Raw genomic sequence first — 19190 nt, forward strand, 5'->3', positions numbered from 1 at the left:
ATTTAAACATAGTCTTCAAAAAACTCTCATGGATAAACTTCCAGTGAACACGGGGCTTCCCTGGTGGGGCAGTGGTTGAGAGTCCGCCTGCCGATGCAGGGGACACGGGTTCGTGCCCCGGTCCGGGAAGATACCACATGCCGCGGAGCGGCTGGGCCCGTGAGCCATGGCCGCTGAGCCTGCGCGTCCGGAGCCTGTGCTCCGCGGCGGGAGATGCCACAACAGTGAGAGGCCTGCAAACCCAAAAAAAAAAAAAAAAATTCCAATGAACATGAGCTCACAATCAAAAAAAATCACTAAAGAGGTGAGAGGAAAACCTATGAGTAGTGAGGAATAACAGAAACAATAAGCTACAGAAAAAGACCACCAAAATAATACAGATATTATAATAATTGACATAGACCATTTATGCTTAAAGATGTAAAAGAATTTATCAGAAGTATGTTGAAGGAACAAGATACTATCAAAATTAATCATACAGATTTCAAAAATAATTAAAATGAGAGGGCAGGAACACTGAGAAAGCCCCTTTCCTGAGGCTCAGGCACAGAGGGCCTGCCTAAAACTGAGGCTGAGGGAGAAGGGAGAATATCAACTCACCCTCCACCCCACCGTGAACCTTGAACCAAGTAACAAGCAACAGCAGTCTACTGCAGGGGAAGAGGCAAGAACACAGAGAGCGCCCTGCGGCCCAGGCATGCAGCACTGACCTGAAAATCGAGGTGGATCGGGAACACTCAGAAAACCTTCCTGCCCCCCAGACCTCATCCTACGCTCAAGTTAGCAGCAGGCCACCACTGCAGAAATTTGAAGCCTGTTTTGTACTCATAGTAAATACAGCAACAAAATTCAAATTCAGCTCAACTACTGACAATATTGACACAAATACCTACATTAAGGGCCTGAAGGAAAAAGAGAAGTTACCATTTATTGATGTTAATATTATTTACCTCAGTCTCCGTTGTCCTTTAGCACACAATACCTGACATTCAATTTAAAAATTACTAGACACAGGCTGGGCCCGTGAACTATGGCCGCTGAGCCTGCGCATCCGGAGCCTGTGCTCTGCAACGGGAGAAGCCACAACAGAGAGAGGCCCGCATACCATAAAAAAAAAAAAAAAAAAAAATTACTAGACACAAAATGAAAAAAATAGAGCCACTGTTAGTAGATGACATAATCAACAGAACCAGATTCCAAGATAACCCAGATTTTCTTAAGTATCAAGTATTTAAAGGTATTTAAAATAGTTATAAATATGATAAGGATCTAACTGAAAATAAATGATCAACGTGTGCATAAGCGGGGGAGATAGATTTACTACATAGATGAAAATTATATAAAAAGAGTCAAATGAAAATGCTTAAAATGCAGAACAAAGACACAGGCTGGGAAAAAACGTTTACAAAACATATCTCCAACAAAGGGCCTGTGTCCAGAACACTTACTACCCAATAAACAACCCAATAAAAAGTTAGCAAAATGTTGAACAGACACTGACCCCACATGAATGGCCAATAGCACGTGAAAAACTGCTCGGCAACACTGGTGATCAGAAAAATGTAAATAAATCCACAAGGAGAAATTACTAAGGTATCCACTAGAATGGCTAACATTAAAAAGATGGACAATATCAAATGCTGACAAGGATGTGGAACAACTGCAACTCTCATGCATTGCTGGTGGGAAGCCAAAATCATACAGCCACTTTACAACACAATTTGGCAGTTTCTGATAAAGTGAAACATACACTTACCATACGAGCCGGCAATTCCACTCCAAGGCACTTACCCAAGAGAAACAAAAACATATGTCCACACAAAGACCTGTACGTGAATTTTATAGAACCTTCATTTATAACAGCCATCAAATGTAAACAACTCAAATGCCTAAGGACTGGTGAATGAACAACAGAAAAGAAGTATACAACAGACATCGACTCAGAACAAAAACAATGAACTACCAATATACCCAATCACCTAGATGAATCTCACAAGATTTACTGTAACTGAAAGAAGACACAGGACTAAATACCACAAGAGTCTAATTAAATGACATTCTGAAAAAGGCAAAAAGATTGAAGGGAGAGAAACAGATCAGGGGTTGTCAGGTGCTGGAAGCTGAGGGGAAGGAAACTGCTCTTTTAACTAAAACTTATAAACTGAATTTTCAAAACCAACTTACAAATAAAAATATCTTTCCTTTATTTACTCAACAAACACTTACTGAGTACCTACAATGGGGCAGGCAGTACTCCAGACACTGCACAAAAAGAGGTTCTTTTAGTTGCACGTGTTTGAATTTTCGGAAAAGTAACTGATGATCCAGGTTTTCCATATGTGTTGACAATGTTTATCAGTCAGAACTCTTAATATCTTCTCTATCTTCTTACCAGATCATTACAAAAATCCTGTATTTTATCATAATTTATTATACGTTAGAGTTAACCACATGAAACTGCAGTATAATCAACAAAATCGTTCTTTTCCTATGTTCCCACAGACAAGAATTCAAATAGGAAAGCTGTAAAAGTAATCAGTGGTCACGGCACACCTTCTCATTGTAATGCAAAATAATCAATGACTGAATTTCAAGTCAAAACACCAGTTATTTTGGGCTAACTTTTTGTCACTTTTCAAGAATTCTTCCCAAAATCCAGACTGAAATGTGTTATTCATCTCATAAACAGAGATGATCGCTATGGAGACTTAGCTGACTTCTGGTATCCTATTTCTAATGTAAGAACTAACGGACAACAAAATTACTCCCGCTTTTAGTTTAAAGCCTTATATTTAACCTCCTTCTTTACCCTTAGTGGAAAACATGTGACAATCCTTCTTAAAAGGTTTATTTCATTGAGGCATTTTAAAATGGAATATACCTATAAAAAAATTAATGTACTTTCCAGAATCAGAAAAATCAAATGGAATATCCTTTTGTTGAGCAATTTTATGTGGCATAATTCATGCAGATAACTTTAGAAAAAAATTTCAAAGTTCATGCTTTAACACTATCTTAATATTTTTTTTACAAGCCATTGGGGCATTTATACACTTCTAGTAGATTATTTCCATGAACTGTGTGAACAGTATTTTGGCCTGGAGGGACCACCCACACACCAAGACAACAGAGCTGTAGGACAATGCATCTCACAAAGAACCTCATCACAGAGAAAACACAATGAACAGAAATTCAGAACATAAGGGATGAAACTTTGTTTTATCCCTTGCTCCTAACATTTTAGAATTCCAAAATATGCAAGTTCTCAAAGTTAAAAGTTTAGTTCTCTTTGTTTCCGATTTTTTTCTTCAAACTATACTCTAATTTGTATGCTTTTGTCTCTTGATTTCCTCATCATTTATAACTATATGAAATCTTCAAGCTATGGAATTTAATCTTTAGTCAAATGAATGCTACTACAAAGCCTAATATTTTAAAATCTAAATTATATCCGATTTGAAATTCATATATATTCCATAATACTTAATCCAATTTTTTAGGTAAAAGTGAAATGTTACATAAAGTACTCTGTTACCCTCCAACTGACTTCAGATATTTTCCACTATGTAAGAGATCATCAGAAGTAAACTTGCGCCATATAACTTTTGCAGAATGAATATATGCCAACAAATGAGCAAAATCTGAACACAGCATACGAAGGTAACTCTATACCTTGATTTTAATTGTTTAAACTTAAACACTGTCGATAATAGCAACCAACTTAACAATCTGCAGAAAATGAAAAACAGATGAAAAGTCTTAGATCATCATGAATCACAAAGCAACGGAACTTAGCTTTAGATCACTCCTAGGATTCTTCTGACTATAATCAGGTTTGGGGCTTTGATTTTTATAATCTAGGCCACTGGCTCCCAGCTACCTCTCGCTCCAGATTTCCCAAAAGGGATGGGGTTGGTCTAGGAGATGCGTTACCTCTTTAAAATGCCATTTCCAAACTGAAGGGAGAAAAGACATGGAACCATCTTGTTATCAGTGCTTCTGAATTTAGTGAGAAAGCAGAAGCAGAGAGAAGCATGAGAGAACTTCAGAGACTAAGAGAGAAATCCAAGTTCAATATGCGAGCCCTTGTAAAGTCACACATTTAAATAACACACTACTAGGGACTTCCCCGGTGGCGCAGTGGTTAAGAATCCGCCTACCAACGCAGGGGACGTGAGTTTGATCCCTGGTCCAGGAAGATCCCACATGCTGTGGAGCAACTAAGCCCGTGTACCACAACTACTGAGCCTTCACTCTAGAGCCTGCAAGCCACAACTACTGAGCCCACGTGCCACAACTACTGAAGCCTATGCGCCTAGAGCCCATGCTCTGCAAGAAGAGAAGCCACCGCAATGAGAAGCCTGTGCACCACAACAAAGAGTAGCCCCTGTTAGCCTCAACTAGAGAAATCCCACAGGCAGCAACAAAGACCCAACACAGCCAAAAATAAATAGATAAATAATTTAAAAATAATAATAAAATTTTCTAAAAAAAGAACACACTACTATATATAAAATAGGTAACTAATAAGGACCTACTATACAGCACAGGGAACTCTACACAATACTCTGTAATGACCTATATGGGAATAGAATCTAAAAAAAAGAGTGGATATATGTATATATATAACAGATTCACTTTGCTGTACACCTGAAACTAACACAACATTGTAAATCAACTATACCCCAATAACATTTTTTTAAAAAAGGAAAGAAAAGCATCTCCCCCCTTAAAAACATTGACAGTACCAGGTTGCTACCAATATACCAGATCAGGCCATTTTGGAAACCACATCCTACTACCACAAAGAGAAATTAAAAACATCAGAATAAAATCCAGCTATCAATACCCTGCTAGAGTCTCACAATTAATAAGAATTTATCTCTATTCCACTTATGGAAGAAATTAGAAAAAGACAAGCTGATAACAAAGATACATCTCTCAAACCTCAACTACTTCATGAGAAAAGAATATATGGTTTGAAATATTTAAATCAGACATAACGTATGCAATGTGTTAAATACAGTGATTTTCAACCTTGACAGCACATGAAATCACGGCGGGGGGGGGGGGGGTCCTCTCTTTACATTCCCTTTCCCTCACTCCTGGCATGAAGATATTGAAATCTGAGGAAGTGGAACCATGACAGGGAGGGAATGCCATGCAGAGACATGGGTGGCAGCGTGCCTGGCTTCCAGGATGAGAGGAGAATGGGGGAGCACAATGGTGGCAGAAAAGAGGATTTCTGAGCGGCTGGAATATTGGCTACATTAAGCAGAATTAATTAATTAATTGGGCATAAAATTAATTTACTGCAGATAATGGAAGCCAGCTTTCTCAATTCCTGGAGAAGAAGGAAGGCTAGAAAGAATACCGAGGAATTGGATTACAAATTAAACTATCAGAATAAACTCATTTTTCTAAAGTTATACAGACAGATAAATATAGAAATAGTCATAGATTTACATGTATGTATGCATGTAGACACATATATATTTCCTAGCTCTGCCTGCTGAGAGGGCCTGGAAACAACAGCACCACTGATGCCCAGATCATGATTTTAGCTACCATCTTCCGCTCAAAAGAACAAGGGCTGGGGTCAGGGTCGGGAACGTACAAGATAAGCCTGCAACATCTTTTTGTGCCTGAAAGTAGGAAAATGCTCAAGGAATGACGGGAAGTTGTCAAAAGAACACAGGGGTCAACGTGAAAGATCCCAAATCTGGGACAATCTGAGAATCAAAATAATGAAATTATCAGATTAAAACCCATGAATAAAATGAGAATTCATAAATCCGTACTAAGTTAAATGGATAAATTAATTGGCAAATAAGGAAGAAAAGAAAGCTCTTACAGAATGTCAACTAATAAATGTAGACGGGATCATGAAAATAAATAATCACCATTCAGCAGCTATCAAGTGGTAGTCTAAAAAGGAAGGAGTTATGAATGAATGCTAGGGCTTACAGGCGGAGATTTGATGAAGAATAGGATATTGGCACAATATGGGAACACCTCCTCACAAAATATAACTAAATACAATGGGGATGATGGTGGCTTCACAGTGGACAGACTCAGCATTCACCAACCTCATCAGGTGATCACAGTTAACACCACCAGTGGTGGGACAGACCGACAGTATTTTTCTTGACCTGATAACACCTGAAAGAGCCTGGCATCATTCCTGCCAAGAACGCATGGCCTGAGTCCGGTCATGGGAAAACACTGAGTGATCCCAGTTGAGGGTTTCCCTATAGAATGAATGGCCTGTCAAGGGCATGAGAAACATGGAAGAGATGTAGGAATGGGTTCCATACTGAAGAAGACTGATGCGTATGACAACTAAATTCCACCTATGTTCATATATACAATCCTGGACCAGAAAGGGAAAGATAGACATTACCGGGGCACTTGGTGAAATTTGAACAGGGTGTGTGGATTGTATGGTGGTTTTGTAAAATGTTGATTTCCTGATGGCTGATAGACAATTTTTCCATTCCTTCCCATCCTCCCTTACTTTCCTTTGTCTTACCCTCCCAGCATGGTGACACTGACACCCAAGGAAGTGGGACAGGAAAGGGGATAGAGTGCAAATCTAACAGCCCAGGGAGGGGGGAGGGTAGTGAAGGGGAAGCATGGTGGTGAAGGGGGAAGGAGACTCCAGGGTCATTACAAATATATATGTATGTAGGGGAAGGCTCGTCTTTGGGGAAGGTACACACCACAGCATTTAAGGGCGATGGAGCATTATTTCAAAAAAAGATTACATTAGACAGGTTAATGAAAAGGGAAGAAAAATCAGTAAAAGGTTAACAACTAGGAATCTAGGTGACAGGAGTGTAAGAGTTCTTGGCAACATTTTTGGAGATCCAACATTATTTAAAAGGAAAACTTACTCTAGTAACAAAGAATCCCCTGGGAGCTTGTTAAAAAGCCCAATACCCCCAAGCTTCCCCTTCCACCAACTAAATCTTTGGGTGGGGAGAATCCAGGGCCAGTATTTAATGCTCCTAGGAGAATCTACCAACTTGGCACTCTATGATACACAGTGATTGCTCAGCAAATGGTTGATACTGCTGCCCAAACTATTATATTTAGCATAAACTCACATGTCTATATGCAGAACATAATCCACATATTGAAAACTATTCTTTAAGACAGCAATCCTGAATAACTGTAACCTCCTATCTTAAGCAGCAAAGTTCCAACACAAGTGATGAGGTGGCTACTGTGAGCAGAGACAGCACTAGGAAGATATTAGTAGTGATGGCAAAGCAAGTCTTTAATCTTTAAAAGCAAGTCTTTAATCTCTCAAATGCTTATTACATCCCAAAACAATTACTAAATTTGATCTCAGATAAGGATATAAATTATTACAAACATTAGTTGCCTATAGAATCCTTGGAAATAAATAAACTATCAACTTAAATTGGAAACAAAAAGAAGCATATTCAGCTAAGAGCTACTTGTACCAAATGGGTTTTTAAGTAGCTCTTTAAAACTTAAATTTTGTTATTTTGTTCACTAAAAAAAGAATTTATATAAAACAAACTGTAGCTATTAAAATTGTCTCTATGTTCAAAGAATACCCTTCTCTTTGTTCAAGATCTTATACTTCTTCTAGTTTATTTTCCCTCCTCCTCTAGTTTTGCAAATGCCTGAAAATTCATCTCTGTTACAATAAATAGTTGTAAACAACTTAAAGGTTCCCCAGTCGGGAACAATTACGCTGCCTCCATATAACGTAATAACACGTTAACGTGCAGCAGGAAGAAAAAACAAGGGTCATCTTCATGTATTCAATTGTAATAAGTTCCCAGATATACTGTTAAACGACAACAAAAGGCAAGTTGCAAAACTGGAAATATTAATTACATGCTGGGAAGGGAAAAGAGACTGAAGATCTTTTAACTTCGTATGTGCACTTTTGCATGTTTCGAATCCTGAATCCTGTAAGCATATTAATGAAGCCAAAATTTAAATTAACTTATACACAGAACTGTTTTATTTTCAAGAAATCCTCCAGCACTAAGGTAACTTTCATGGACCCAGACCCACTCTTCTCCAGAATCACTGTGTACATTAAGTGGGTGCCACTTAAATCACAGGAATGTTCATTCATTCAATGACAGTGAGCTCCTACTGTGACACAAGAATTACCACAGTGCATGTTCCTTTCAAACATATCAAAAATGCAAAAACAACCACCTCTGCCTTTATCTGGATATAGCATATCTATCACATTGCAATGCAAACAAAAACTCCCAGGAGGGATAGATGGCGCATATAGCACATTTGTAAGGATCGGTTCCAGCTCCCCGTGATCAGGGGTGATTTCACTAAAAAAAACATGGCAGGTGGCCTTTCAAGAATAATCCATCCATAGGCAAAAAGAGGGATAGAAGGAGAGCATTCAGGTAGATGAAATGGCAAGACTGCTGCATTTGGGAGCAGCGAGCAGCCCATTTGGCAACAGCACATGATCAGTATACAAAAGCCGAAACTGAAGGGGCTGGAAAGTGAGGCTAGTGCAGAAAGCAGAGGCACTTAAATGACAGGCAAATCCAAGGCCCAGGTTAGTGTCTAGCTCACAATAGATGTTCGATAAATGTTTAACATGGTAAGTCATGGTGGAGACATTGTCAAGATTATAAATGGTCTGTACACCCAGATGCAGTCAACCGTCTGCAATATACTGAAGGTTGGAAGTAGTCCTGGTAGTGTGTGTGGAGATGTCATTTACTTTAATTCGTTCAGCTGGTTGTGAATTCTAGAATTGTATTCTCAGATGAAGGAACTTTAAGAATTCTGAAAGACCAAACTTATTAGGACTTCTACGATTTCAACAACTATGTTTTCTTACTGAAGTCACAATCTATACAGGCTAAGCATGTACTTGCTGGAACAAAGCAGGGGCGGTGACACTTGGTTAAGGATGCATAGTACCCTGATTCAGACAGACCTGTGGATTTGACAGACGGCAGATGAAGGCTGGACTCCAGCGTTTTCCATGCTGGACTATTTTGAGCTCAAACTTTGAAGAAATGCTGAACGACGTTTTCATGGAAATAAAGCGACCCTTCAGAAGAGAAGTGCGTAGTTCAACGCTTACGAAAAGGGCTTTCAGTTTCCACTACTGCCTCTGGGGTGCACCATCTCTGTGTGGGCGTGAGTCCCTGAGCATTTGTCCCACCAGTGGGGCTGAGTTTCAAAAAGAACTGAAAACTAACCAGACCCATGAGATGATGCAATACCCCTGGAATTTTGGAGACAACTCTATGAATCCCCAAACTCTTTCTGGCTACTTAGCCAAACTCGGGGCCAAGTGTTTGTGTCTGCCCATCTCAGTGAACACGCAATCTCTTACATGAAATACGGCAGCTACCATTAGCAGGACAAATCATCAAAATCATTCACCCTGACTAAATATACACCAAATTGTAGAGAACAACCAGCCTTTTAAATACAACATTTCAACAACCTTATTAAAAGTACTCAATGATTAGCTCTAAGGCTATAACTATGCACTACTGTGACTAGTCCATTAGCTTCCTGTTTGTCTCTTGTATTAGTGGTTAAAATCTTTATTGGCATGGCCCAAATGTTCTAGTGTATGTAACAGGCTGTCAAGGAAACCTGTGCTCAGCCTCCCTATGTACAGATTTCAAATTACAAAGCCTTCCACTAATAGCAAACACTCATTTGAGGAAAGGAGGAAAAAAACTTAACACTTACTAAGCTCCAACTATGTGCTAGGCAAAGTGCTTGTTCTCTTCTACCCAACATACAGAATATGTTTAAGAGTTCTTTAAGGGCTTCCCTGGTGGCACAGTGGTTGAGAGTCCGCCTGCCGATCCAGGGGTCACGGGTTTGTGCCCCGGTCCGGGAAGATCCCACATGCCGCGGAGCGGCTGGGCCCGTGAGCCATGGCCGCTGAGCCTACGCGACCGTAGCCTGTGCTCCGCAACGGAAGAGGCCACAGCAGTGAGAGGCCCGCGTACCGCAAAAAAAAAAAAAAAAGAGTTCTTTAATAAGTAAATAAAAACAAGCTACCTCCTGCCAGACAATAACCACATTAAACATCCTTCTCCCCAAAATCATAAAACAAAAACGTTTGACAAGGTAGACTCTAAGGTCTCCTCCAAGTTTAAAATGGTGTGTCCTTATAAAATGTTTTCAAATGAATTCTAAGGTAAGGTAGCAAGGCATTATGTAACTGACCATTTTTAATGGACGATACTATAAAATTCCAAGTCAGAACAGTCAACGCTTATTAAATAGCTACAATGGGCATATCAAAACTCACCAAGAATATGACTATGAGTAAGTAACCTTCTTGGTAACTTATAATCACAGCTGCCTGCGTGTGTGTGCATACACAATTACTTCCATTTGCTTTACTCCAAATTACAAGGAAAACACCTGTCTGCTGGGTCTGAACACCGATCATTCTGCCAAGAGACTGCAATGACGGTGTGAGGATTAATGTTAATTCAACCACCACGAAGGACCTCAAATCTCAGGACTCCCAAATTTCTACTTACACACGCTGTGATGGTGAATGCTCTTTTCAAGGGTTCTATTTTAACTGCATTTGGAAAATCACAGAACTTTAGAGCTGGCAGAGTTATGTTCGTTTTGTCTAGCTCCTTCACTTTATAGAGGGGAAGACTAATTTAGAAAAGGGAAAACGGCTTCTCAAAGTAACATCACTGGCTAACAGTTCTCTTGCTTCTCAGGATCAACACCTCACACTCCACCCACTTCTTCTGAGATATTAAGTATGATTTTTTTTTTTTTTTTTTTTGGCACTGCACAGCTTGCGAGATCTTAGTTCCCAGACCAGGGATCAAACCTGCTCCCTCGGCAGTGAAGGCGCAGGGTACCAACCACCGGACTGCTAGGGAATTCCCAAGTATGAATTTTTAATATGCTTTCTGTCCCAATTCATTACTGAATATGGAACGTCCCTGTGGATGGTTCCTTAAAATCTCATATCAGCTAACTCTGTTGAGTAATTAAGATGACCCTTCAGTCATCTTCATCCTGCTATCTCAAGAAAAATCCACTTTTATCTTAGTCACACCTACCCTTGCCAAAACTAGAACAAGAGTTCAAGGTCTACAGAAAACCTGTGGTCCTGCTCTCCCACTATAAATTTGGAGCCATAACTTGTTTTCAATTACGCCCACTACTTAAGGCAGTAGATAAGCAAAGCTAAGGCTTTCAAAACACACATTACATTTACTTGGCAATGGCACTCTGGACGTACGTGATTCACGATGAGAACTGGAGGTGTCTTAAAGAGCACGTATGAAACGAAAGTACCCCACGAAGAATCGAGAGAATCCCAGAAGGAAAACTAGGATGGGAGAAGAATAAAACCATGGGAAGGACTGGGACACAGAATTTCATACCACAGGGCTTGAATGGTCACTGTCCCGGGCTGCAAATTTGATCCCTGCTTCCCTCAAGCAAAGAGAGAAACCACATTTGTACACTACTCAACAGTGTCCATAAAGCTTAAAAAGTACGCCAATTTTTCAAGGCAGGAGCACCAAGGTTGCGGGTATTAAGATCTGTCAGCAATTTCCCCAGCACTTCCTCATCAAAAGTCCAGTCTGTGATGTAGTGGCTGTCCTCCACAATACTGGCGTGTGTGGCTCTTTTCTGCTCATCGTGTCTCAGTACAGGATGATGGCCTAGAGCCAAGGAGAGACCAACAACCCATCTCACTGGGGTGCGGAAGTACACGTGAAGAAAGCCAAAACCTCCCTTAGAGAAGAGGCTGGCTTCACTCCAACTGTGAGACAAATGGGCGATTAAGGTCACAAAGCTCAGAGCCTGGTCACAATCATTTTAGCCTGGAAAGTGTTCAAGGCAGGCATTCCTCATCGGCTCCAGAAGTAATTTGTAAATTGGGGGTGGGGTGAAGAGGGAGCCCAGTAACTTTCTGGTCTCTAGAAAGCATGATTCAATGAACTCTAACAGAAGTTTTGCCGTTAACACTTGTACTTCTTTTTCAAGGACTAACTGCCACTTGTTTCTTTTCCTACCGAGACATTTTTTCATCTTGACTTATTTTTAACAAAGGGAGTTCCAGGTTGACTTCAAAAGCTTATTTAAAGGATATATTTTTGAAAAGGATATAAAGAGGCTGAGTTTTACTGAAAATAAATTATAAACCAAGGAGGAATGAATGAATATGATGTGCTGTAAGCAATAAATGCAGTCATAAATAAGTCTGAACTGGCAAAATAAGTCATTTCAATAAAATCTGCTCTGGGCTAGTAATACAAAAGAGACAGAGGTCTGAAATTAGCACCCCAATAGCCCCACATCAGCAGTGAATAAGAAGAGGATAGCCTATATTCCATGGATGACAGGAAGACCCACAGAGGACAAGGTCATCCTACTTGAATTGCAAGCCCCTCACACTGTCGTTTAGTCAAAGGCTGATATAACCAGCTCGGATTGGGGGGGGCAGTAACATGAACCCCGACATCACTACTTTCAACTGTGCTCTCTGGAATCCTTCTTCCCCATCTCTTACCAGGAAGGTAAGAATCCATCAATTTCTGGTCACTTTCAGCATTAGAAACTCAGTCCAGTGCAGTGTTAACTCTCCACTCTCATAACCAACTCTGTTAACCCCAGTCTCCGTGACCAGCCAGATTTACAGCTCAGGAAACTCAGGGTGGTGTGCAAAGGGGAGAGGAGAGAGCTACAGAAAGAAGGCACATAGGAAACGGGCGCTATTCTTTCCTCCCTCCAAACCTCTTCTAAGCTCCAGAGCATCTACTCTGTAGGTGGTAACTAGCATTTTTTTAACGAAACAGAAAAGAACAGAAAAAATTCAGGTTGTATTACATGTAAATGTTATTTCATTAACTTTTTCCCATTTATTTATTTTTATGTAGGTGTGTACTGGGTCAGGATGTAAAATGTATTTCTTCCTGCTGGTGACAGTAAAAAACTGAAAGTCACATCCTTTAATCTCAGATGGTATGACAAGATGGTGGTTATAGCGTGGCCTTGGGAGCCAGACCACCTCGATCCAAATTCCAGATACTAAACCTCTCTGTGCCTTAGTTTCCTGTGTATGTAAAATCTGAACAATAATAGAACCTATATCACAGGGTCATGTTGGGAGGATCAGATGAAATAACACATGGAAAGTGTGCAGCATATGCCAGTGCAGGTTAGCTATTAGGGGGAAAAAAAGGATGAAAGAAAAAGCAAATGCCTCCTTACTGACCTGGGTGCATCAGCAATCCTCTCACCACTGCTTTCCAGAGCTTCTGTGACTAATGCTAACCAGCTGCTGACAACCTCTCAGGTAAGGTCTGCAGGTGTGGCTCTCCTGCGGGGAGTCTATATGAGTTTTCAAGAGGCAGCCATGAGGATTCCACTGCACACTTCCTTGACATGAGAAAACCAACATCCTCCATGTCTCCTTACCCACCGACACCAGGAGAATACCCAGTGGCCTCTAGATGCTGGGCTCTCCTCACCTAGCAATCAGGCTTCATGGGTGGGTGAACAGAGAGACAGCTCTCCAGCCCAACTACTTTCAGTGGTGTCAACTTGACCCACAGTAAACTTTGGGAGAGTTTCTCCCCAGTGCTCTTTTCAAATCTCACACAGACACTGGGGCACATCAGCAAGACTGTTGCTTATGTAGTTAAGACACTAGTCTTCCTCTTGCAGACATGCCCAATGTTTATGAGAGATTTCCTTGGAAAGACCCTTCTCCCAAGGGATCATCTTGTTTTTATGGGAACCACCCTCATTTCCCACCAGCCCAACATGCCCAATGACTCTCTAACTCTTCCTTCCCACTTCAACCTTCTTATTGGGTAGGGGGTTTGCAGGGAAGAGGGGTGGCTTGTCATGGTGGCTGTTGGTATTAACAGCAGTTTCTGCCACGTCTTAATAAATGTGAAGAAGTGTACAAATTCACGTGTTGGCAATTCTTCTGACACTCTCTTCAGAGTGCCAGGGCCACAGAGCCCTCCACTCTGAGTCCTAGTTGCCAATTGTGGGGTAGCAGGAAAAGGTCCTACTCAAATCTCGTGTAGAGCAACTACCAAGAAAAAAAGGAAAGAGAGAAGCAAAAAGATCTGAAGTCATCTTGAGTAGGAGGAAAGGCAAGAGTAACAAGTAGCTTTATCCTCAGACAATGGAGAGGATTTCCAACAACACTGAGCCATTCTGTCCCTCGGCACTCTGGCAGTTAAAGATATAGCATGGTGTGTGTGTGTATATGTGTGTGTGTGTGTGTGCGCGCACGCACATGCGCGCGCTGGGCTATTTTTGTATATTGTGAGCATCTAAAACCTCCAAGTACCACACACTCCTACAGCAGATGACTTCAACCACGTTCTACTGTACAAGGTCTCAGTCAAAAGAGCTGACACCGCCTTTCAAGATGTCCTCGTGGCTTGCTGAATAAGCGAAGTGTTTGGTTTTTTTTAATGCAGTTGGCTATGCCATGTTTATTTCTGAAAACCTTTTCAGATTAAAATAAGGCATGAAGACCCTAGATCAAGTTGAAAAAGAACTCAAGGTGCCCTAAAGCTGGGGGAGAAATTGTGATTTCTGGAAAATACATTGCTGAATGCAGTGTGTCCTCAGAACAGTTTACAGCACTTTATAAAATCAGTCAATCATGGCAACGTTTGTCAACTTTTCTCTGTAGTCCTGGTCAAAGCAAAGCACCAAAGGGAGCTGGAGAAAACTTCAGCTAGTTTCATGTTTGCAGAGCTGTGCTTCTCTCCCATGATTACACACACACACTTTTTTTTTTTTTTTTTTTTTTTTTTTTGAGAAAGCACTCCCCAAATCCCTTAAGCACACATTCTTGTAATGGTGGGGGATAATCCTTTATACCCCATCAACAAGACATAAAAGTATTGTGAACAGCCAAAGAGGGTTGTGTGACTTGGAAAAGTCTTACGTTTTCAAAGTGCTGACAAGCCAAAAGACAGAGATTATGGTGAAGATGATGCTTTTCAGGAGTGTGGAAAGTCACCTGGGGAAAAATCACTCCTTCACAGTCTTTGATACAATAACCACTATGACGCGTTCCTCTGGATTCCAGATAACTAGTATATTTTATGGTATTAAAATACTTCCTAAACTCATGAATGATCTTTAAGTTCTTTCAAATTTCTGAACTAAGCTAAAGGCCAAGGATTTCTGATTCTCTAAAGCAGCAGAGAGATTTTGACATTTCCGCTCTTGCCTAAAACGGTATCCTTTCCATGCTTTTATAGACTAAACTTCTTACAGCAGAAAGTTGGCATCCTCTCTTTCAACGGTTACTATAGACAAATATTCAACGTTAAATGCTAATTTTCTAATTAAATAAAACATTTTCATATTCTAATGAGAAAATTATTAAGCGATCCCATGATCATCAAACAGGATACTGTAAACCGATATTTATGAACAAGAAAAGTTGATGACTATAAAAAACACAATATAGACTATTTGGCAGAGTAAATGACAATGAAATTAAATTATAGATATAGGTTTATCTATGATACGAAGATGACTAGAGAGATACTTCCAACATGCATGTAGTATCTTTAGGCAGGAATGTGGCTTTTCTTTAGTTTCTGCTCTGTAATTCTCTGCACTCTTTTTTTCTGTCAACGAGTACATAGCATTTTTACTGGGGGAAAAAAAAAAAAAGAAAAAGCTATTTCTCCAAATAGAATATAAACTTATAAAAAGAAACATTTTCTGTTGTATTTAAAACTAACATGTGAACTCCCTAAAACAGACAAGGCAAGAGAGACCCTGTACCTCCCAAAGGCAGCACTACCTGTTGCATTTTTCACAGGAGTGTCTCCCACGGCCTAAAATACCACTGTGAACTTCCATTATTTCTACTGTGAGTTTCCTAAGAGGTTCTGTGCAAGAGGCGCACAGATACCATGCGAGTCTCAATCAACATGTTCTAGACACATGAGGCCAAATTAAAAAGGGTTATTAGCAATGAGAGTTTATACGCAGAAGGATGTCGATCTTTACAGTAATCGCCACAGCCTCATCTCTATGTAATGATATCCAAACAGATAATGCAGGCAGCCTGCGAGACCCTAAGCCTTTTGGGAAGGATATATGATAGTCATACCTCACCAGGAAGTATGGTAAAGCTAATTCTGTTTGTGTATTATGGAGAATTTTAGCCCAATGCGTTACTCATATATATTTCTTTTACAGGTAAAGGTAAATTTCATATTTCACATTCTCATAAACATCCCAAATGTGCATACTGACTCTATCTGGGAAAGCAGAAAGTTATATTTATCAGCATCTTGCCCCCAGCATGACTGACACATTTAAAAGGTATTGTCTTTGAAACATTTAGCCTTCGTAATTGGTCTACATTTTCCATCTCATAGTAAATAGCACAGTACTGTTCTTGGCCAGAAGAGTCAGTGCAAAACAAAGATAAGTAAATGTACAGACCTATGGTTCAACAATTATTTTTCAACAGCTTTGCACGTCTAATCACTAGTCCAGAAAAACATGTATTTCTTCAGTTTCACTGGCATTGCTCCAAATTCATCTAGAAAAGCTGCTTATGTAAAGGACTTAAGTGTACCTGAGTGTGTGAAAATTTTGTTCATTTGCCAGAAGAAAGAGATTTAAAAAAGAAAAAAAAAAAAGCCAGCATATCTCCAGCAGGAAAATCCAGTCATCAGAAAGGAGAGCACCAAAGGAAAAGGCCACTCCTCCTGGCAAGATGGAGTTGTTTTCTTTATATAGTTTCTCTTCACCTTTGAGGCGGTTCAAATGACCTGGCCCACAGTCTTGCACAGCACGCCCTTACTTCAAGTCAGTCACCTGGCCTCCTGGGGAGAAAACTCACTTCACTACTGACTCAAATGACAATGTGACTGCTGGCAAAATTCTGTATTCCAAATTCAAACAGTAATAGAGTTGACTCCATTTTGAGCCAGGATCACAAAACTCAAATTGAGAAACCAGCCAGGTTGGACGCTTGGGTAATGTCCTTTGTGTTTGTTGAAGTCTGCCTAGCAACCACTGGCAATTTCTGAAAGCACGTTCACCCTGGAAAAATAAATAACTGCCAAAATGCCAATGTGGTTCTAATTGCAAACCCTCTTTAAAACTTATCAACAGCTTCTCCACCTTGACCTAAGGTACCACAAATTGTGTGTGTGTTGGGGGGCAGTGGTTGGGGGTGGGGGGTCCCTTTCTGTCCATATAAAGCAAACGCTTTGTTTCAACACACATTCACCCTTTTAGAGTGCAGACACAATACTATCCTATGAACGTCGTTACTAAAAACTGACATTTAAAAGTAACTTTGCCTCTGGCTTAAAATATATATGGGCATATTAAAGCTAGTTTTCAACATATGCTATACTGTCAAAATGATGGAAGGAGAGAACCTGTACACTGTTTTTCACTTAAATTTTTAATCAAGAGGACGTGGTAGAAATATTATCAGATCTCAAATATCTTTACATGGAAGGCTTTTTCTTTTTCCTCCTTAAAAGATTGCCCTTCCTGACAACATTAGACGAATTAAACTTAATTATGTTTTCAAAGCTTAAGAATATTTAAAAAATCAAAGCAAGAAAATACTTGTTCTTATCTAATTTTTCCAATCACTCTCATGTGGCTCTGGACGCACAGCTCTGAGTCTTAAAGGGAGCCAGCTGTGGAATGCCACAAAGCACGCCTGCGACACACAGGGGGCCACAAAGAAACCAGAGGCGCCCAGGTGCAGGGGCGGCCGGGGGGTCTATATCTGTGCTGCATGGGCTAATGTGAAAAAAAGGCTACTCCCTGGACTGTTTTTTAAGATTTGGCTGAAAAGAGCTCAACTGCCCTCTCTTCACAACTTCTCGGTCTCAGGTGGTGGAATCTGTACAAGGCGCACGGGCCAAGTCAGTCAAATTGTCTGAGCCAGTTTCCTTTCCCTGAAGTCAGAATAAAGCTTCTGCCAGGTTTCTGCAAGGATTACAAGATGTCTTCTGCAGCAAGTGCCTCAATACCATGTCTGACACATTATAGGGACTAGGAAAAGCCACGTGTTAGAAAGTGGTGCTATTGCTAGAATTATTAGTAAGGATAAAAACGAATAAGTAAGGGCTTCCCTGGTGGCGCAGTGGGTGAGAGTCCGCCTGCCGATGCAGGGGACGCGGGTTCGAGCCCCGGTCCGGGAAGATTCCACATGCCGCGGAGCGGCTGGGCCCGTGGGCCATGGCCACTGAGCCTGCGCGTCCGGAGCCTGTGCTCTGCAACGGGAGAGGCCACAACAGTGAGAGGCCCACGTACCACAAAAAAAAAAAAAAAAAACGAATAAGTAATAATAAAAGCTCGATCACCACGTTATCTAACTCAGCTGGGAGAAGGAATATTCATCGAGGATTGTCTCACAGCTGTATAGGTCATCCTAGATTTTTATTTTTAATAAATCTATTTATTTATTTTTGGCTGCGTTGGGTCTTCGCGGCTGCGCAGGCTTTCTCTAGTTGCGACGAGCGGGGGCTACTCTTCGTTGCGGTGCTCAAACTTCTCATTGCAGGGACTTCTCTTGTTGTGGAGCATGGGCTCTAGGCACACGGGTTTCAGTAGTTGTGGCACGCAGGCTCCAGTAGTTCTGGCTCCCAGGCTCTAGAGCACAGCCTCAGTAGTTGTGCTGCACGGGCCTAGTTGCTCCATGGCATGTGGGATCTTCCCAGACCAGGGCTCGAACCCGTGTCCCCTGCACTGGCAGGCAGACTCCTAACCACTGTGCCACCAGGGAAGCCCCCATCCTAGATACTTTAAATTCTTTAAATTAACTTTAAATTAACTGCTTTAACTCACAGTAGCACAAAAGCAACTCTATTTCTCCCACACTGAGACGTAACCAGAAATAATCATACAGCAGCTGGGAGTAGTTGCTGTTGACAACACAGTCTACCAGACACATACTGCAGGGTCTCCTTTAGCAAATTCACAAGAGGTCTTCTGAGGTTGAGGCTCCTGTAACCATAAAACCTGTGATCTTCCTGAGCCACTGACACAGTTTTGTTTTTTGTTTTTTTTTGCGGTACGCAGGCCTCTCACCACCACGGCCTCTCCCGTCGCGGAGCACAGGCTCCGGATGCACAGGCCCAGCGGCCACGGCTCACGGGCCCAGCCGCTCCGCGGCATGT

The 19190-nt window shown here is 41.0% G+C and overlaps 1 protein-coding gene across 13 annotated transcripts in view; it reads right to left on the reverse strand.

Moving 5' to 3' along the window:
• The window catches only part of BICC1 (BicC family RNA binding protein 1), a 302473-nt gene that overhangs the window by 162135 nt on the left and 121148 nt on the right, over positions 1-19190 (reverse strand). The window lies entirely within an intron of this gene.

This window comes from Pseudorca crassidens, chromosome 16, assembly GCF_039906515.1.
Source record: "Pseudorca crassidens isolate mPseCra1 chromosome 16, mPseCra1.hap1, whole genome shotgun sequence".
Lineage (NCBI taxonomy): Eukaryota > Metazoa > Chordata > Mammalia > Artiodactyla > Delphinidae > Pseudorca > Pseudorca crassidens.